We start from the raw sequence: 22,776 nt of genomic DNA, 5'->3' as shown, positions 1-22,776 counted from the left end.
GATTTGTAGGAATTAGTATGGTGGGTTTTTTTGCCCTTGTCAGTAATGTGTCTTTCTCCTTCTTTCCTCTCCTTTGTCTCAAGAGCTTCCTTGTGTCTTTCTGTCATTTAAGCTGGGTTCGCATGGCATGCTATACTGCCTGATAACATATATTATATGAACTCAGCAACTGGGTTCTGTTAATTCAGGTTTAGGGTTCAGGGCTCTTTCTTTGCCAATTGAAATTCAAGGGATCCAAGCCCCAGCAATTATTTCAGGGTAATTTCTTATGTTACATGGGGAAGCAGGATGAGAACCAACTACTTTATGAAAACTTTTAGCCTGCACTGTATCTTGACTGATGGTCTTTGGAATTTATTTTGCTTTATTTTGATGGTAAATAGCTAGCCTTTCTTAACTGAAACATTTGGTGCTTTGAAATCATAGCGGTTGTATAATATGCTGAATTTGATCTGTGGGGATTGCTGTGTGGTATGTAGATTTCCTTTCTTTCTGAAGTCAAATGTTTGACTTGATTGCCTTCCAGTGTCTTTGAACCTAGATAACAGAACCAACTTATACAAAGAAATGAACTCTGAGTCCAAAAATTGAAGCCTTGTCTGGCAAAATAAAGATGTTGTTAGAATGTAACCAGGGAGATGGTGTTCAGATGTGTGTTTGGGGTAATTGAAGGAAGCTCCTTTCCTTGATGTAAGATTAAGAGACCTTTGACCAATTCAGATTCTGTTTAGGCTCTCAGAAGCTCCAGTTTAGACTACAGGTAGTCCTCACTCATCAACTGCAATTGGGACTGGCAACTCTGTTACTAAGCAGCACAGTTGTAAAGTAAAAACATCACATAACCACACTGACTTACAATGGCAATTCTGGCTGCAGTCCTTAAGCAAATTACTGCGGATCATTAAGCGCGACTTGTGACTTCCTGCCAGCTTCCCCGTTGAATTTGCTTGTCAGAAGCTGGCAGTGAAAGTTGCAACTGAAAATCACATAACTATGGGACACTGCAACTGTCATAAATACACACCAGTTGCCAAGCGCCCAAATTGCAATCGTGACTGCAGGATGCTGTGATGGCCGCAACTTTGAGGACTGATCATAAGTCTCCTTTTTCAGTGCCATCATAACTTTGAACGAGCGGTCAGTAGGCAAGGACTACCTATACTGTAATGTGTTGGACACAACAGGCTATACAGAGACCCAGGTTCAAAGAGCCAAATATGATTTGGATCGTGTGTCTTTTCTCAGGACATCTCTGTGTAGCCCTAGTATGTTGGGGCTTATCTGAAAGACTACTTAGGTGATTCAGCCACTCCCCATCCAGCTGCAAGGTGTGTGATTAGTCAGGGGAAGAATAGCACTGTTCACATCTGTTGTCAGATGCCTGCATGGTTTATAACCAGTGTGCCAGAAAGGAGGCTGTGTACTTTATCTGAAAACCCCTCTCTCAGGAAAGATAGTCTGGTATCTATTTTGCTGTTTTCTCTGGCCAAGGCATTCTTACTTTCTTGAGATTTTAACTTCTGAATGTTTGTGTTTGTTTTAGTTGTGCTGATATTTTTGTTTGAATTTGAGAATTAATAAGGAAAAAGTATTGCAAACATCAGCCTTGTAAACAATGGTTCCCAACATGGAAAATTTAAATTCTTTTTTTTTTTTTACACTTAAGTGGGAAATTGGTTCCCTTGTAATGAAGAGCATCATTCCATACATGCTAACATAACAATTACAGAATGAAAGAGGGGGCAGCTGGCTGGACTTTTAGAGTCATTTGGAAAAAAATCAAGGATGGAATTGAGTTGGAAATGATAGTCAGAATGCCCACATAGTTAAGATTCCAAGAGTGGAGCTTTTGCCAAAAGAAAGAAATTGGACTTGGTTAAAAGCAAGAGAGAAAAACCATGGTGGAAAAGAGATGCTAAATACATTCATCAATAATGAGAGAAGAGGGTGGAATTTAATGGAGCAGCTGCACAATTCCATTTCCTGCCTTCAGCAAGTAAAGATAGTCCACCTTTCCCCTGTCTGGAGCCTCCCAAATGTGATGGAAGACATCCCATCTTCCCCCATGCTAGTTGAGGATGATGAGAGCTGTAATCCAGGGAGAGGCTGTTCTAGGCAGGCTCTAGGCAGTGAAATAGCTGATTCAGAATGCAAGTCAAACAAACCAAATGAACTGGAATCTAAATTGCAGCCATTTATAATAGGAAGGTTAAGCCTGAGTCATGTTGAGGCAAGAATTAGAATATTTAGCATTTAAGTAGTATTCAAACTGCCTTGCATTCAGTCTTTACTTACCCTCCTATTTGCATTTTAGGGATAAAACAACTCTACAGGTAGTCCTCACTTAAGGACCCTAATTGGGACCCAAATTTCCAAGTGGTCATTAGGCAAAGCATCACATGACTGTACCGCTTAGCGATGGCAGTTCTGGCAGCCCTGCTTGTGGTCATTAGGCAAGGACTGCGCCCTCCTGCACAAACTGCCAGCTCCATCACACTGCCTCCACCCCAGCCAGGTCTGGCGAGCTCCCTTTAGCAGACGAGCCTTGGCTGCCCTGCTGTGTTTGCCTCTGCTTCGGCTCCCCCTGCCCATCTCTGCCCTTTTGGCCACCCTGCACTCTGTTGCTGCTGTCGACCCCTGCCGACCTTTGCCGTCTTCTTCCTCCTGGTGCTGACGAGGCACACCTGGCCAAGGCAGCTGCTGGCCCTTTGCAAGGTTCTGTAAGGCCTTGCAGAGCATCACAAAGGTCAGCTGCTGCCTCAGCTGGGCACACCTCGTCAGCAGCAGGAGGAAGAAGACAGCGAAGATCAGTTGGAGGGGCGGCAGGGGTGGTGGAATTCAGAGCAGCCAAAAGGGTGTGGGGGGGGGAAATAGGTGAGTGAGGGAGTTGAAGTGCACACTGCAGTCATAAATGCAGACGGGCTGCCAAGCACCCAAATTTTGATCACGTGGAGGCACCGCAACGGCCATAACTTTGAAGACTGGTCATAACTACCATTCGTTCAGCACTGTCGTAACTTCGAATGGTCGCTGAATGAATGGTCGTTAAGCAGGGACTACCTGTATTGCCCATCTTTCATAGTTTTAAAAATTTATTTACTCAGTTTATTAGCCGCCCACCTCCCTTTATCCAAGCGACTCTTATAGTTACTGTAAGAATTATTGAGAAAGTAGTTTATTTAAAGTAGCCGCAAAATGTAAACCGGAAATGTAATTGACTTGTAGTTCACCTTGTTAGCCACTGTGCTACAATAATCCTGAGCCTTTAGGATAGCTTCAAATACCGGATACTGTACTTGGATAATCCTACTACTTTCCTTCTCCTCTTTAATTTACTTCTGCCCAAACAAAATTGTTGCTGCTGGTGCTTCGTTATAGCTGAGGATAGAATCATTTGTGGCACTTTCAAAGGGATAAAATATTAATTTTATTTTCTTCGTTCTACCTTTAAACCAGTTAAAGGTGCATGGGGGCTGGGCAGGTTGTTGGCAGGGGCAGTGGGAGTGTGTTAATTTGTGATCCCTTGATTAACTTCTGGGCTCTCAGCTTAGCTATTTATAGCAAGAATAGCTTGTCTGCTTCTATTCTGGGTTATTCCTGGGCTTGTCTGACCAATACTTGGGTTCTTGTGCATTTCTATCCCAGTGAGAACCTTACTAAAATAAATTGCTAGCAAATACAATGTAGCCAGGGTGCCTTGATCTTTGTTAATGAAACTCAGTTGTTTTTCAGATAATAAATTTAGAGGTAACTTCACACAGATTCTTGTGAGTTTGACAGAAACGTGGAACATAGCTCCCTGTCTTGATCTGTAAGGGCAGGGCTGAAAAATAAATTGGACATGGTGGTCTTTGTTATATGTGAACCAGACCAAGGAGTTGGAAAAGACCAAAATGTCAGCAAATGTAACACTCCACCCGCAAAGAAGGCCCATTCTCTACATAGTCCAGGACATGGTATGCTGGACTTTAAACAATGGGCTGTTGTTGTTGTTGTTATTATTATACACACAGAAGAAACTATCTTAGATGACTCAAGGAAGTAAACCAAATCCCGTATGTCCTCCTCCTTTGCCTTCCCAGCCTGATAATTTTCAAAGAAGTAGTTTGCACATCACTAACCTATGGCTTATTTAACCATGGTTTAGTGGCTAAGTTTCAGTGGCCTAGTTCAGACATACATCATAATTGGCAAGACACAATGTTTGCTTGGTTCATATAACACATTAAGCCAAAACCGAACAAGTCACGTTTTGCTTCGTGTAAAGTGCAAACCCAGTCAAAAGGTTTTTGGTAGGATAAGAGAATGTTTTACATAAATTTCTGTGAGAGAAGATAAGCAGTGGGCTTCCGGGGGAGAAATGGTGGACTGAAGACATCTCCACGAAAGCAGAGCTGACGATAGCGGTGAAGAGCCGGTGAGTAGACTGGCTCTTTGGAATCTCTCCGGCTGCTTCTTGTGAGGAGACCACAGGACAGCAGTCTCCCACAGGTTTGAGCGCCAGGAGAGGACAGGAATAGCCATCTTGCTCACAACCGCAATTGCTGCCTCTTAAAGGACACTAAATTCACTAACCAGTTTAGTCTAATGGTGAAGGCTCCAGGCTAGAAACCAGGAGATGGTGAGTTCTACTCCCGCCTTAGGCATGAAAGCCAGCTGGGGGACTTTGGGCCAGTCCCTCTCTCTCACTCCAGCCCACCTCACAGGGTTGTGAGAAAATGGGGAAAATAGGAGGAGGAAGGAGTATTAGGTATGTTCGCCACCTTGAGTCATTTATAAAAAAATAATAAAGGCGAGATAAAAATCTAAAAAATAAATAATAATAAATAAATAACCTCACTTGCTAATTACTTTCGGAAATTGCTCATTAACTACTTTTAAGCTATTAAAGACCTTCAGAATGACAAGTCTAAAAATGCCGGGTGAGTTTTCCTTCAATCCTAAACGAAAGAAAAATGTAATCATAAGAATTTAAAGAATCTGAAATAGCAAAAATCTAAATGAGATTTTAATCTTAGAAAGTTATAAACGGATTAAGGGTCCAGATAAATTTGGAATATTGAAACTTTTACAATAAGATTTTTGAATTAATTATAAAGAACACATAGCTGCTTGTGGGAAATACATCCTGTTTTGGTTTTTGCAAGACATAACAAAGATAAGTAATTGCATGATTTTAAAAACCGGACACTAGAGGGGACTAAAGATTTTAGGTAAAGGAAAAACAAGCCTACAAAATGATGCAAAATGTTACAGCAATGAAAATGCTGAAGGAGACTTTTGAAGAATGGAGTCAGAAATTAGTAGCCACAATATCTACAATGTCAGTAATGATGTCTGCTACTATGGATAGACTATGTCCAAAAGATGTTACTGAAAAAATGACCGATGTAGAACAAATTTTATCTGACAAGATAGAGATAGTATCAAAAGTGGATTTACAGCTGACAGGCCAAGAGAATGACTTGGAAAAGGACATTGTACTGGGTCTACAAAAGAAACTGGCTCATGTTTTCAAATTCAAAAGGGAAATGCAAATGATAAACCAAGAAAGTGACCTGAACAATTTTTTCCTATTGGATTTACAAAAGAGGCTTGTTAAAGCTTTGAAGAACTCTGCAATGGGACAAAGAAGAAATGAAGAGAAATCAAATCCTGGGACAATATTTGAATGAACTAAAGATTAAGACTATTAGAAGTAAAAGGAAAGAATATAAAGTTGATTTATTTGATCAAGGTTAAAACAATATATGTTGTTACTTCTGGCAACCCTTTATGGACTTTTTGCTGACACCAAGATGATGTTTTATGGATTTGTCTATAGATAAGAAATGGGATATGAGATGAAGTGATAATAGTAACCCTAGAGGGGATGAAAAGTCACTAAATTTGTTTATACTTGTGATGAAGGTTAGAAGTCACTTCTTTATATATTTCTTTTTCTTTATTATATTCTTTTTTCTTTTTTTTCTTTTTCCTTGCACCTTTTACTCTTTATTTCTATTCTCTTTAAGTTTAGTTTGTATTAGATTTTACCATTATAATCAAAATTCTTAATAAAAATTATATATTGAGAGTAGACAAGTAAAGGTGGACTAGCTTCCCTGAAAGACAGTCTGCCTGTACTAGGTACATTGATTTTAGTGAATTTATATGCCTCCCAATGCCAGCGGTTCTAATTATGGTTGTTTGATTATTCTTCTCAGGCTAGATGAACTTGTGAATAAGGAGGAACATACCGATCACAAGACGTAACTATGGCTTCTTGTAGATTATGTTCCCTAACAAAGGTGCAGGTTCTTTGTACAGCTAATTAAGCCATTATACTGTTATAAGCAAACAGGAGGAAAGAGCAACTACAGAATGAGCTGCTCCTATAGTATCCCTTTGCAGCACCCTTTTTCTTTTAGATCACTTTTCAAAACAGAAGAGAGTGTGCCTCAGATCTGTTTGAAACAAACAATGTATGGGAAAAAAAGCAGAACAGAAAATGTTGGCTGACCAGGCCCTGCTCAGGGACACCAAATGAAAAGGAGGAGGTCTAGCAGATCATGGGGATATGTGATGGCATCTAGGGAGCCTTTTCTGGGTAACGGCAAGCAGGGCTAGAACAATTTATCTGTGCTATCTAGAACATTTAGTTCCATAATGCCCCTGTGGGTCCATAAACATTCTTTGACTGATTATCAAGGCTCCTTAACATACAATAAAAGTCAAATGGGAAGGGTTCCTAGGAGACCAGAGTTTGAAAATTTGTTCTAGTCAATGTGAACTGGAGGAAAACTCTGAAGATGGCTGAGAGCAAAGTATATTTCCACATGGAAAAAACACAGCAAACGGAGTGAACAGACCATCTGAACTGACAGATGATTTTACAAACACTTGATTACTTAATAAGTATTTGTGAACAATTAGCCAGGCCCAGCTGGAATTAAAAAGAACTTTAAATCTCCTAGTTGACATATGGCATTTGGGGATCAATGAAACTAATTCCTTGAAAACAAACCTCACCAATAATGTGCTTTTCCACTGCTGAATGGTTAATTGCTAGTTTGCTTGTTAGCTTTAAAAGCTTTAGGAACTCATTAGAGGGATATTTGTGTGGAATACTGACAGATGTTGAAATGATTCCCATGGCTATTTTTAATAGGTGACACTAATAGGGCAGCAAACAAAGTGCTCTTTTGATACTTTTTCTTGACAATCTCTTTTTGCTCTTCTCTAGGAGGTTTAGAGTTGATACTAAAAAAGGTGAATATATATGTTTTCTGGCCCCTAAGATCTCCTGGACTGAAGAGCTGTAGCACTGGTTATGCTGAAGCAATTTGCCTTCTGAATCCTGTACATGTTCTTCAGCAATCAACCACATCATTAGCAACTTTTCTTCACTCTTAAGCCTTCTGGCATGGTGTATATAATGTTAATCTGGGTTCAGATCACTGTTTAGATGCAAGACTTACTGAGCATTTTGAACATGTTGTTACTTGATAGCATGATCTTTCTGCAGGGTTGTTGTGAAGATTAAATGGAACAAAGTGAATGGAATGTTAAAATTAGAGGGGGTTGTGACTCTGCAGCATCCCATGGTTAGGAGCAGCAGACTTTGTGTGGGATGCAAAAGAGAGCTTTATTGGGCCACTCCTGGAATTCTGTTCCTGTTAGGCTGACACCAGCATTATTTGCTTTGTGGGGCTAAATAAAGACCTGGCTTTTTTCTTGCTGTTGGAGGCAGGGTATCCTAGAAAAGGTGTTTCCTATTCACTTGCTTCAGAGGCAGGGCTACAAAAGGTTTTGATGCTGCTTCTGCTGGAATGAGATATCTTCTTTCCCAGTTCTGCCCCTGCCTTTCTCCACAGAGAGTGCATGGCCACCAGGAAGCCATTGTATCTGGAAAACTGGAATGTAGACTTTAAATTCAAATTGGTCCTAACATTGGTTCTACTCAGTGGGAACAGGCTGTTTAAAGAGGCCCTCCATGAGAAGTCTTAATCAAAACTAAGGAAAAAAGAAAGCTCTGCCCCAACCAAAAAAATTAGGAAGTCAAGAACAGAGAACATTAGCTTACACCTCCCATTCATTTCTGCATTCAGAGCAGAACCTAGAAACACAGGGATGGGGACAGAGTTCTCAGAACAAATCACACCAGCCTCAAATATAGTCTAGTCTTCTCCACCAACAAAATAGAACTTCAGACACATGATTTAATGATGGTCACATAATCACATCATAGTCACATAGTTACCAGCCACCCACCTACAGTTTCTTTACCCAGCTGCCGGGACATGCAAGGCAACAAAGCATCTCCTCCTCAGTATATAGAACAGGTCCCACTAGTTTAGAAATTCTAGAGCTTAGATTTCACATTTTTCGTTGTTCCTAAATAACAGAAAATGATGTGTCATCCTAGACCTGAAGTGTACAAACCTCCACGTTAGATAGTGCAGATTTCAGATGGAAACACTGAGATACTTCATAGAATCCTTCCAGAGAAAAGATGCTCTGGCTTTGTTGTACATAGAGGAGGCCTTCCTACACATTTTAATCTACCCATCACACAGGAAGTTCCTGTGGTTGAATTTTGGGATGCTCACTATCATTTTGAAGCCTTTCTATTCAGCCTGTTATTAGCTTCCAGAGTGTTGATGGAAATAGTACTGTCGGCAAATCCTGGAGAATACACGTGTATCCCAATCTCAATGACCTGTTGATCCAATTCCCATTCATTAAGCAGGGAAAAAAGGAGGTAAGGAGAAAGATGCAGGCCTCAAGGACCTGGGCTTCCTAATGAAGCCAAGATAAAAGTATCCTTCAGACTAAGCTTGGTATATAGTACCTTGGTGCCCTTCTGGACATCAAAAGAGGCCTGATTTTCCCACTGAAAGACAGAAAAGAGACTATGCAGTAACTGGTCATGTCAGTTTTTCAGACCAGATATCTGGACCTCATGAGGGTTCTCAGCCTCCAGGGGCCAAATGATCAACTGCATAGACTCAATATCATAGGTCCATTCCATCTGTCTGCTGCAATAGATGCTCCTCTCCTCTAGAGCCTAAAGCCCAAACATCCCAGAGATACCTAGTGAAGAATTCCCATAGGAGACTAGGCAGAGATATATCACCAGGTCCAATTTACTACAGATGCCAGCCTCAGGGCATGGCTGGAATATTGCTGAGGCTGAGTTGCCCAGGGATCCTGAATGAAAGAAAAAGCCCAAACGTCATAAATTATCTCTGATCCAATTCTGAAATCTAGAAGACCAGCATGTCCTCCTCCTAATAGACAATGTGATCACTAAAACCTACATCAGATCAAGACAGCCAATGAAGGAGGCAGATTCCTATGCTGAGCTGAGAAAAATCTTGACAAGCATCAGTTTCCTTAATCCATCCCTACTTGTGGTAATGTGTGGATTCCTATTTTTTCCCCCTCCATCTTATTTAATGCTTCTAGCAGGGAGTTACCAGTTCACTGGTCTGTACCCAGAACAATGTACGTAGGTACCTTGATGCTTCATCTCAGAACCTGCAGGCAGAAGCTATACAAATATTCCTACTTTGTATCCCAGTTGTCCCTAGAAAGCAGAAATAAATCCTACTATGTAAGAAACATCAGGTTAAACAAGCTTAGCCAACTGCATGTATAAAATACCCAGAATTGAGTTTTAGATCCTTCAAACTTAAATGATTTCCTCTCTATTATTGTGCTCATTTTTTCTCCTTGTCGGGTCAGAGAAAACAGCTACCTGTGCTTTTTCTCATAGCAGGCAGACAACTAACTGAATTGCATATTGAAACTGCCAGTGTGCTTAGCTATGCATGGGGTTTAATGAAAGGCTTTTCATCTTGCATGCTCTGATAGGGACATCTGAAAGCCAGTTATAAACAGGCATGATTGGCGCACTGTGACACATTGCAGTTGTAAAGAAATTACAGGTTCTTTAACTGCCAGATTACCTCTGGTTTTCTTGCACTAATTCAGGAGAATAATGTGACTTAACAGCACAGTAGTTAACCCAGTGTGCTGGTTCTGACCATGTAATGGGTTGGGTTTTTAGGCTTTTAAATCCTGGAGTGCAGTTGAACCAGGAAATTCTACATCCCGTAATCTGCATGAAACATTTTATTGCTGAAGGAGAGACAAGGGAGGAAAAAGCACAGTTTCAATTTCATTTTCTTCTGGCCAGATCCTGTATTAGCATTTACAAATCTGAGTACAGCTGGAAGGAGAATGTATCATTTCACGTTGTGGGAATGCAAAGCTCAGAACCAAAAAGAGTTCTCATCTCTATTCTCTGTGCACCTAAAATAAGCTTATATGGCCCTATTTACTTTAAATTTCCTGTTATTTGCATAAAACTAAAAGAATCATTTATTTCATGCTCATTCCAGTAATTGACTAAGAAGGAAATAGCAGATAGAATTTCTGGAAAGATAGCTTACTCACTGCCGTCAAACATCTCCTGTAATGCTCAGCAGGACAATGTTTGGTGTGTTCCCAACAGTACACTTCATTTTTCTGAATGATAATATTGATAGAATTAGCCCAGATTGTGGTTGGTCCAGTGGGAACTGACTGTGCCCATTAGCCTTCTGCGTTGTTTCTCAGCAAAGAGGTCAACAAGGGTTTACTAAGTCACTGATAATTCATTTTACAGATGCAGCCAGTTTTTCATTGTACTATCTTTGATCCAGACATTGAAGAGCCATTCATGTGCCTGGTTGCTAGTGCTACGTTTTTCTAAAAATGTGTCTGCTGTTAAACATATTTGTAAAACATTTTGGGAAAACTAAGGGTATGAAGTGGTCTTTTGGCCATGTACCTAAGTAAACTCATCTCCCCAAATTAAGGATGATTGTTACTAGTTCTGCTTCTACTCATCTAAGCTGTATTTAAGTGAAAAAAAGCCTTTTTGGTGAAGTAGATGTGACCAAGCGATTAGAGAAGGAAAGTAGTTTCCTAATCTGTGTATGAAAATATTTTCTTGTAAGTGCTTAGGGCATAGAAACAGAGGTTGTGGTAAAGATAGGTAAGCTGTAAGAGAGGGTCTTACAGAGAATGGCCTAAAGGTTGTGAATTTAAGGACAATGAATCATAATTGCTTAAATGTATAATAAAAACTATTACTGGTATAAAGCTGGCTCTTCTTGTGGGCTCTCTTGTTAATTTTGGTAAGCTTAATGCAGATAGTTTGGATAATTCTGGCAAATTAGAGAATCCCTCCACAGCTAATAGAATCTGCTTCATTCCTTATTGTGATAGAAGGCCTGATGTCTCCTTCCCAAGAGTAAGTTATGGATCGAGGAAGCCTTACAGTATTAATAGAATCATTCAGCAGTTTACCAGGACCTGAACAGATAGTACTGTATTGTGTTAGAATGTTTGCTTTGGGAGATGTTTTGATGAATAGGCTCAGTTAGGGTGATTCTTGTTCAAATGTGACTCAGATAACCAAAGAAGTTTGATTTTACTGGTGTATTCCCAGAACATGAAATTCAGGGTAATATTCCACTTTTGCCTCTTAGTAATCCAGTGCATTCAACTGAGAAAAACTTTTTATTCCGGGAACTGTTGAAGTAAGTCCCTGAAGGGAGGAAAAATACCTCCCAGTATGAGATACTCCAGAAGGACAAATAACAAGATTGATGCTTCAGTAGAACCACAACTTGCTCTAAGACAGTGAGTTGGAGTTAAGTCACTTCAGCTGATTTTCATTTTCCCATGCACTAATACAGAATACTGGATGTGAGGAGACTGAGAGATGCCATTTTCCAGGATCTTCTCCAGTGAAGATTTAGAGCACTGTAATGATTCAGTACCCAAGTTGTGTTGATAATCTTCGGGTGGGGTATCTCAAATTACTCCATTAGGATTCCCTAGAACACCCTCCTGGGAAAACATTCAGACTCCTAAACACTAAAGGCAGTTTGAGTCCTTTACAGTTTAGGATCAAACAATTTAGCTCTATTAAAAAATATAAAGATTATTCTGCCCAATTGGCCTTTCTTCTTTGAATTTTGTACATTGGAATTCCTATGGAAGTAAATAACTGCAACAATAAAAAGAACCATAAGGATCATTGATTTGAATTTGGATAATTTGAAATATGAATAACTCTCATAAGCTGTCCAGCAATGTATGTTCTATCTGCCATCTTTTTGAACCAGATAGAAAAGTTTTAAATAGTAGAGAGTAGATTACATATCATACCATCTTTTCTAATGATAAGGCTTTGATAATTTGAAAACGTTCAGTGATTATTATAAGCTTATTTCTCTTCCCCTGAGAAAAATTAATCCTGTATAGTGTTATAGTGTGAGACTGAAATTTGAGGATTGGAAGCCTCATGGCCAAATTAGCTATTTACTTAAGTAGGAACACTGAGGTCATTTGCTTCTCCGGTAACTTGGGAGAGACCGACTTTGATGTGCTTGGGCTTCATCTTTTGTGGCTCATATATATAAAAATATTTGATTTAAATGGAGCAAACTCTAGAGGCAGGGCAGGGAACTAGATAGATTATGAAAAACAAGTACAGTTTTTTTTTATTTTGGGCTTTTAGTGACTACCAGCTGCTGTTTTCTGAATTTATTTATTTATTTATTATTTATTTATTATCAAACTTGTATGCCACCCATCTCCCCCAATGGGTGACTCTGGGCAGCTCACAATAATAAATTTATGCAGCTGAATTGGAGGTGGTGGGCCAAAAGAAAATCCAATGGGGTGGCAGTGCAGCCCAAACTTCCACATTACAGGATCAGTTTACATGTTAATCTGCTGCAGTCTGAAAATTAAACCCTTTAATATTTTGTGCACTTGACATCAATTTATGAAAAAAACTAAAAACCATTCACAGGTGACAATAAGTGTTACCCATCTTGCCAACTTTGTTTAGCATTACCAAGGTAAGCTAGGAAAATCAAAGCAGGATATTCTTCTGGAACGATTGGGATGAGTAAAAATAAGATTAGGGTGAAAAAACTAAAGCCACATATATCCTGCTTTTCTGTTTATTTCGGCCCTCAAGCTGGCTTATAACAATAAAAAACACATGTCAGAGCATCTCTGGAATTGTTTGGAGACAGCCGTAAACTCAAAATATGTGTCACTTTCTGAAAGCTTTAGAGCAGTAACTGAATCCCATATCCTCAGACCTGCAAATCTGCTTGGGAACAATACTTTACTGATTTATTTCATGTATTTTTTTCCAGGCAGGTCTGTTTTCAGCCTGATAAAGTTCTTCTAGGATTGAGGTCTCCTGCAGAGAAATGGAAATCTCAATGAATACAGCAGGGTCCCAGAAAAATAAACTTTGTTATTGGGCAGATCATAAAAGATTTTGAATTCAGAATGTTTTGAACTTGAAATGCCCCCATTTGAATTTCAAAGAAATGGTTCTGACCATTCCAGAAATGGAGTGGTCTGAGTTCAAAACGGGGCTGTTTTGCACCTAGCTGCATATGGAGTTCTTCCAGAGCAAATTGTTGGGAATTGTTCTTGGAGTTTTTAGTGATATACCTGCTTCCTTTCTCTACTCTCTGAAACTGCTTATTTCTAATCAAAAGATGTTAAAATGCTTAAGATTTTGATTACCCTGAGTTCTCTTCCACATAAGAGGTTCCCTAAAATTAGTCTTCTGCAGAAGATCAAATAGACCTGTGAATAATGCAACATGGTTCCATGGCCTGGCCACCAGAGTCAGTGTTTCAGTTTTCTTTTGGGGGGGGGAGGTTCCCCTCCATAAATTATTTCACAGCAACATAGTTATGTAAATCCAGGGTGTACAGGGTAACCATAAAACTTGTTTATGACACAAGTAAATTTGTTCCAAGGTATGCTATAATGTGAATAAGTTTTTAGCATGAAAATTATTTGAAACATATCCTTTTTTGGGGCAGAGATACCTTGATCCCAATTATGAATTCAGACAGTACCGTCAGCTGTACTATAACTTTTCTATGTGCCCTTGTAACAAAGGTGCTCTAGAAGATATTCCTCTTTCCTGTATACATTTTTTTCCCCAGTTCTGAAAGAGGGGACTGATTTGAACCCCCTCTTCAAATATTCATTTTCTGCTTGTCTTTAATAATTCATATTCCTTATGGTTGCGGCAGCTTTTGCTCATCACCTGATCAAAGTCATGCCAATTTGGACCAAAAATACATTGGTCACTCTTCAGGGGACTGTGATTTGAGGAGCATGACTCTTCTGATCCTGTTGTATCTCTTGGCTGCCTTCAGTGTCATCAAACAGGGTATCCTTCTGAGTTGGCTATAAGAAGAGTGACTCTGGGTGACGTACCATAAAAACTACAAAACAGTAATATAAGAAATATCTACATGAAGTTGCTAGGAGAGGTTGTTCAATGGCACAGGTTGAAGTGTCATCAGTATGCTGATCAGTATCCAGTTACATATCTCCATCCTGGGGTAGGTAGTGGAGATCTTGATCTGGTGTGTGGAAGCTGTTAGGTCTGGATGGGAAGAACAGACTTATCCTACTATGACAGAATGGCTGTAGATTTGGAAGCTGATCAAGCCCAAAGATACTACATCTTTGACTGGATGTGGTTGCAGTCCCCTAAACGGAAGTGGCACACATTAACTAAGGCAGTGTTGTCCAAACTTGGCCACTTTAAGATGAGTAGACTTCAACTCCCAGAATTCCCCAGCCAGCATGGCTGGCTGGGGAATTCTGGGAGTTGAAGTTCACTCATCTTAAAGTGGCCAAGTTTGGACAACACTGAACTGGGGGTTTGTATTAGCTGCCAGTTAGCTTTCTGATGCAATTCAAGATGCTCATCACATTTAAAGCCTCAGGGCCTGGGCATCTCCGAGATCACTTTCTTTGGGTTGAAACAGCCCGCTTGGTGAAATCAGGAAGAGAAGGCTTGGGAAGGGTCCCGTCACCAAAGAAATGCCATCTTATAGATGAGCCTTCTTGGAGATGGCTCCCCTCCATAAACCTTCAGATTTCCAATTATTCATGGAATGGGGCTTTCCTCATTGTAGTAATTGTATGCTGTATTGTATGCTGGATACAGTCTTGGCCAATAAAAAACTGAATTTGCTGGTATGTGCATGGGAATCCTAACACCCGCTCAGACTGTACCAGACTGTGTTGAATTGCAGAGTGACCCGTATGGGTCTTTGTAAAAATAACCTTGATTTTTCAGATGAGTTTCTGGTTTAGAAACGCTACTCTGAGCAAAGTTAAACAAACAAACAAACAAACAAATAAATAAGGGTGCACAGCTAACTAACATAGGGTGCTTCCCCCCCCAAGCAATCCTAACAGTAAGCTTACAAAATGCAGACCCTTCTGTGTGTTACTACGCAACTGTGCTCATATCAAATTCCTGAGTCTCTTTTCTTTGAACCAGCAAACTCTCCTTCATCTGCTGCTTTCCAGAGGCATAGGGGTCAAACCTTAGAATTCCAAGCAAGACTAGCCTAGAAGCTTGGAAGTTATAATACTAACGCCCTAGTTTATGCACTTCAGTGTGACTTTTCAAGTGATGTTGTTCAGTCACTTCTGAATTTTTGTGACCCATGTTACCCATGTGGTGGCAGCTAATTTGCATTAAAATAAAGGATAGTTTTTCCACAAATAGGCCTGCTGAATTTGGCAGTGGATTTGCAAAATTCAGGCTAATTTTTTTTAAAAAAGTTATTTACTAAATAATGCAATCATAAAAATATCAGACACTTTCTTTTTAAAAAGGAGCGTGTAGTTTAAATCAATTTAGATATGAATATTACAAATATTTTGTTTGTATTCACCTTTTACATTTCTGAAATCTTTTTTTCCACGATTCTCTAAAGAATAATTGCTTTCTCTTAAATGTGACACTTCAGATCATCCCCTTTTTGTTGTATTTTGCAGCCAGTTTTAATAATAATTCAAAACTATTTTCTGTCAGATATGTTATATATACATGTCTACATTTCCATTGTCTACATATCTCCGAGACAATAATGTTACCTGCTTTCTGTAACTTGTGAGGTATCTTACATAAATATCCATGTATTTTTTTTATTTAGTCAGTTTCTAAGGTCATTTGTCATCAAGTCTTGTGGGCCCATCACATATATTACCTTCCATTATTTTTCTGATATATTCATATCAGAATCCCATTTTTATCTGTAAGTTCCATTCTAATATTTCTGATATAACTTTATATAAATTTGACAAATACTTTTTGAAAAGCATTATTTCTTTTTTCAGCTTTAGTGAAAGCCTGCCTGTGTTCTAGAAAAGTTATTTAGGCTGATCTTTATGAGAATTTCATTATGAAGCTTGGAGCTATGTTGTGCTATGTGTATTACATCAGTTTAGATTACAGTGGTACCTCGGGTTACGAACGCCTCTGTTAACGAACTTTTTGGGTTACAACCAGCTCTGGCCGCAAAAATTTACCTCGGTTTGCAAATTCCGCCTCGGGATACGGACAGGATATGCAGCCATTTTCCCTCCTGTGACACGGTCTGCGGCCATTTTTCTGCCCCTGACACGTGGTCCGCGGCCATTTTCCGCCCCTGACACGTGGTCCGTGGCCATTTTTACGCCCCTGACACGTGGTCCGTGGCCATTTTTCTGCCCCTGACACGTGGTCCGTGGCCATTTTCCGCCCCTGACACGTGGTCGTAGGGAGGGGGACTCTCCCTCCAAGCAATAGCCACCTCCCTGTCCTCCACGCCAGAACGGATTAACGGTAATTACATTGAACCTTATGGGGAAATTTGCTTCGGGGTGCGACCAATTCGGGGTGCGACCAGAGTCACGGAACGAATTAAGTTCGTAAACCGAGGTTCCACTGTATATCAAATAATCCCATGTTTTCTTAAATCCTCTTCCATCGATTCTAGTCACAACACGTGCTGGCTTGTTGAAAACATTTCAGTGGAAAGGTTGTTCATTATTGGAGCCATTCTAAGGGGTAATGGTCACTGCGGTGTTGTCCATAAATGCATTATGTTGTATAGCACCAAGATGTTTTATTAAATCCCGTTCTCTTATTCAAATAGTCCATTTCAGTACTACTGAAACTATTTCAGTATCTATTGGGCAATTTGAATACAACACTACAGCTTATATGTTAACACACTGCTTGATTACCTAATTAGTTATCAATATTAGTTAGCTGCTCACATTGAAGAGACGCTAAACAGTGCTCAAGGAAGCTCACAATAACACCCGGGCACTGAGGTCAGGAGGTTAAACTAAACCTGTAGGTGAGTTTGTTGCTTGGTCTGCATGGATTAATACTAGATTTTGGGCCTGGGTGTAATGGTACAGTATGTATCATCATCATCATCATCATCATCACCATCATCATCATCATCATCATCATCATCATCATCAGTTTCTTTTTGTTGTATTATGTATTGTAGCTTTAATCCTCTGCATGCTGACCAGAGTCACTGCTGTGAGATGGGTGGTTATATAAATTGTTTAAATAAATAAATAAAATAAGTACAATATAGTACATTAACAATAAAATAATCAACTGTACTCTGATCAGATGGTTGTCCACAATCGCCTACAAACCAAAGGCTTGCTAAATTAAAATGGTTTAAGGGCCTTCAGAAATTCAAGGGGGGTCAGAGGCAGGCATTCTTCTTAATACAGACAAGATCTGCCTTCTACCCCACCTCTTGCTTACAGGTAGTCCTTGCTTAATCACCCTAATTGGGACTGGAATTTCCACTGCTAAGTGAAGTGGTCGTTGGGCGAAACATCATGTGACCTCACTGCTTAGTGACAGCAATTCCAGTAGTCCTAGTTGCAGTCATTAGATGAGGACCACACCATTGTTAGACGACCTCACGCTTTTCCTGCCCTGCACGAACTGCTAGCTCTGTCCCGCTGCCTCCTCCCCAGCCGAGGCTCTGCCATCCTGCTGCGTTTGCCTCCACTTCAACTCCCCCCACCTGCCTAGCTCCCTGCCCATCTCTGCCCTGCACTCTGCTTTTGGCCGCCCTGCACTCTGCTGCTGCCTACCCTTGCCACCCCCAACTGAACTTTGCTATCTTCTTCCTCTTTCTGTTGACTCAGGATCCAAGTGCTGGGTGAGGGTGCAGCCCCAGGGTTCATGCAGCAGGCTGGTGGAGCTTCGTCTGCCAAAGGGAGCTCTCCAGGCCCAGCCGGGGAGAAGGCAGGATGGAGCTGGCAGAGAAGACAGGGTGGTGGTGTGGGCAGTGGCTACCCAGGTGAAGGTGGCAGCTGTCGGCGCTGGGCAAGGCTTCATGACTGTGGGCGTGCTGCAATGGCCGTAATTTTGAGGACCGGTTGTAACTACCATTTGTTATGACGTAACTTCAAACAGTCGCTGAACGAATGGTCATTAAGTGAGGAAAACCTGTACTTCACATGGAGGGGAGGCCTCTTTAGAAGGCCATTTATTATGTTTTTAAAAAGGAACAGTAAAAATTAACAAAAACTAATACTGAGAGAAAGAATAATAATAAGAAAAAAAAATGGAAAAAAGAGAAAATAGTAAAGATCAAAACTGCAGAAAAGAAAAGAGAAACAACAAAAGAAAAAAAAAGAATTGACTCCTGACCCTCCTTGCAACAGATATAAGTAACAATATACATCAAACTGTTATTCTAACTTTAAAACATAACTTCCATTATTCCTATTAATCCATATTATTTCTAATCATCAAATCCACACAACTTAGTTTCATTTTTTTCTGTTTCCCGTGAAAAGTCCAAAAAGGTTTTCCAGTTAGCATTAATATTACACACATTAGTCTTATCTCAAAGTCTTCAATTTCACCATTTCAGCTAACTCCATCAACTTCACCATCCATTCTTCCACTGTACTATAGGTAATGTCTTATCTTTCTGTCTCTGTACATACAAAAGCCTTGCTGCTGTAATGGTATATAAAAACAAGGTTCCGTGAATTTTTTCCAACTCTTTATCCAAAAGGAAAGTCTCTGGTTTTGACTGAATATTGATCTTTAAAATCTGTATACAGATATGTATCTCATTCCAAAATTGTTTTGCTTTTTTACAAGTCCACCAGCGATGATAAAATGTCCTCTTTTGTTGTTCACATTTCCAGCGTACATTCTTTATTATGTAAAGAAAAATTATCTTTATATATTTTAGATAATTTTTCTGGCAACAAGTACCAACAATACATCATTTTATAAAAATTCAGGTTATAACAATGTAAATTTCAGTTCTTTCTGCCACATATTTTCCCATTGTTCCATCTGTATGTTGTAGCCAAAATTATTAGTCCATTTTATCATACAGTCCTTATTCATCTTCTGTCTCTAGCTTCAGTAAAAGTTTATACAACTTTGCAATAACATGTTCATTATTAGTACATAATGCTGCTTCAAATTCAGTCTTACCATGTTCAAAACTGTTGGTCTTTTTATCTATTTTAAATCTTTCTTGTAATTGTACATAAGAAAACCATTGACACATGTATCCTTCTGATATCAGTTCCTCTCTTGCTTTAATTTAAAGTTCCTTTGCGAAAATTCCAATATGTCACCATAAGTAAACCGTTTATTTTTAGTTATAATTTCTCTTCTATAAAAAGCTTCTTGTGGTGACAAGCATAAAGGAACCTTCAGAGACGGCGTAGATTTATATCTGTTCCATATTCTCAATATGTCACATCTAATAAAATGATTTTTTAACTTTGTCATACCATAAATAGCCATGCCACCCAAACCTTAAGTCATGCCCCTTTAGTTCCAATAACCTCCTATTTCTCAAAGTCACCCACTCTTTCATCCAAACCACACAACACACTGCAAACTACACCTTCAAATTTGGGAGACCTAAACCTCCTCTTGTAAAACTTTGTCCTTGATTCGTGGTTTTTTACTTTGCCGCACAAATTTAGATAGGTCTTTATGCCATTGTTTAAAAAGAACATCAGTTGTCATAATGAGTTTTGTTTGAAGCAAAAACTTCAATCATCTTAATTACTGAAATTCTTCCCAACAATGGCAATAGTCATTTTCCCCATCTTAATATATCTTTTTTAATTTCATTCCAAGTCTTAACATAATTATTTGAAACAACATACAATTACTATTTGTCAAATTTACCCCCAAATATTTAACCTTTTTTTCCCACCATAAAACCCGTTTTGTTCATCAGTTCTTCTTGTTCTTGTATCCACATATTTTTCGTTAATGTTTTAGTCTTTTGTTTATTAATTTTAAAGCCAGCCAAAGGACCACATTCTTTCAACTTTTTCATTAAAGCTTCAGTCCCCTTCAAGGGGTCCTCCAACACCAGCACCAAATCATCCACAGAGGCTCTCAACCTATATGTCTCTTTCTGGATTTTTATGTCTCTTCTCATATCTCCTTATATCTCTATTCAAAACTTCCAAAATTAAAATAAACAAGGGAGACAGTGGGTAGCCTTATCTAGTTTCCTTTTGTATCTTGCATGATTTACTTAAGTCTCCATTCACAATAATTTGCGCTTTCTGTGATATATAAATCGATTTCACTCCTCTTATAAAATTCTCTCCAAAGTTCATATCTTCCAAAACTTTAAATATAAAAGGCCAGTTTAAATTATCAAAAGCTTTTTCTGCATCCAAAAAAATTAATGCAGCTTGTTTTTCATTATGTTCTTCCAAATATTCTACAATGTCCGAAGACTCGGGCATTCCACCTTCCATCAGTATAACACTCATCATAGATTGGAATGGTTGTAGAATTTCATCCTCAAAATGTTTATAGTATGATCCCGGGAGCCCATCTGGTCCTGGTGTTTTACTTGGTTTAATATTTTTCATAGCTCCAGATACTTCCATTAGTGTTATAGGTCCATTCATAACCTGTCTTTGTGTATCTGAAAGCTTTGGCAAATTTTGTTTTTTAAGTCATCTATTTTTTCCAGAGAGAGATCCTGTCGTTTATATAAATTGAGTATTACTGATGAATTTTTTTTGTATAATCTCATTTTCCGTTATTACAGTATCACCCTCTTGAAGTTTTGTAATCATTTTCTTTTCCTTTTCCTTTCTTAGTTTATATGCTAACCATCTCCTCAGCTTGTTTGCAAGTTCAATTTTTTTTTTGTTTGGCATAATTCATCTTTTTTTTCCAGTTCTCTCACTGTTAACATGGATAGCTGTTGCTGTAGAAGTTTAATTTGGTTTGAAATACTTAACTTTTCTGGTATTAACTTTAATTCATCCTCTTTCCTCTTTATGTCCTCCAAAACAGCTTGCATTTTCTCTTGATTCCTCTTTTTGAACACGATATTATGCTGTATGAAGTACCCTCTAATAAAAGCTTTGCTTGCATCTCAAACCATTCTTAGGTCCATACCTTTATTTAGATTATTCTCAAAAAATTCTATTAATTTTTTTTTTTACAGTCTTCCACTCTCTCTTCCTTTTGCAGGAACATTTCATTTAGTCTCCATCTAAATGAATTAGATTTTCTTTTAAGAGTCCAACTCACTGGGTTATGATCAGAAAAAGTCTTTAGTAAAATCTCTACTTTAGAAGCATTAACAGCCAAAGCCTTTGAAATCCAAATCATGTCTATCCTTAAAAACAATGTGTCTTTCTGAAAAATAGGTATATTCTTTAGATGTGTCGTTTTTCTGTCTCCATATATCCACTAAAGATAAATTGTCCATCAAATCAAAAAATGTTTTAGGTAGTTTACCCTGATTCTTTTTAACTTCCTACTCTGATATTCTATCCAATTGCGGGTATACCACTCCATTCCAATTTCCCATCTGATGCCAATTTTCATAAGAAAAATTTCTCAACTATTCCATAAGATATTTTTAAAAATTTCCTTTATCTTCATTTGGAGCACGAAGTCCCAAGATTAATGTTTTAATACCCTGTATTAAAACTTCTACTCCAACAGATCTGCCATGTTCATCAGCCAATACTAACTTTGGTTTTAATTGTGGGTTAATTAATTAATTGTTAATTTAATTGTTGGTGGTGGCTGGCAGCAAGAGCTGGCTGCTTGACTTGCTCCGGATCAAGGAGGAAGCGAGAAATCAACCTATTTGCCCTCTGGATGGCTGCTCTGTGAAAGCTAATTGCAGAGAGAAAAGCCTCTGCGAACGGCTTTTGAGCTGAGCTGCCGGGAGGTGGGGGGTCCATCTTTGTTCGCAGCTGCAGTGCAGCCTTTTATGGACACCAGAGCTGACCGAACCTCATTTCTAAACACTCTGGATTATAACTGTTTTTCAGCGTAAGAGAGACCTTCCTTTGCAATAAGTGTGGTGAATTCTTTTGATTTTTTTTTTGAGATATGAATTAAACACATACAATTCACACACAATTCACATTTTTAAAAAAAAGCCACCAAAAGAATTCACTTTTTATCTTTTATGTCATTATTTTCATTGTCTTTTGATCTTTTATGTTGTTATTTTAATTGTGCAGAAAGGCAATTAAACATGACCTATGTAGAGTTTGGTAGTTCCTCAATAGTTAGCCTTCCTTGCTTCCTGGAAAACCACATACTGTACAACGTTCTCCCTCCCACTTTCCACACTCTCCAGTACTTTTAGTTAGTTATTTTATAAGCCACTTTAATGATCCAAGCTCGCCCCTCCCTCCCTCCCTCCCTCCCTCCCTCCCTCCCTCCCTCCCTCCCTTCCTTCCTTCCTTCCTTCCTTCCTTCCTTCCTTCCTTCCTTCCTTCCTTCGCCCCTCTCACACAGTGTAACTCTGAGCAACTAACATTGGCTTAAAACAGCAATCAAGAAGCCACTCTCCCCCCCCGCCCCATAACAGAAATAATACATAG

At 39.1% G+C, this 22,776-nt stretch overlaps 1 protein-coding gene across 2 annotated transcripts in view; it reads left to right on the top strand.

Annotated features, from left to right (window-relative positions):
• The window catches only part of UBAP2 (ubiquitin associated protein 2), a 93,498-nt gene that overhangs the window by 14,480 nt on the left and 56,242 nt on the right, over window positions 1–22,776 (top strand). The gene's annotated exons all lie outside the window — the stretch shown is intronic.

This window comes from Python bivittatus, unplaced genomic scaffold (genome assembly GCF_059951505.1).
Source record: "Python bivittatus isolate LINGU-HERP-01145 unplaced genomic scaffold, Pbiv_v1 ctg000570_np1212, whole genome shotgun sequence".
Taxonomy (NCBI): Eukaryota; Metazoa; Chordata; class Lepidosauria; order Squamata; family Pythonidae; genus Python; species Python bivittatus.
The sequence above is the reverse complement of the archived record's forward strand: the minus strand, read 5'-3'. Positions and strand labels throughout refer to the sequence as shown.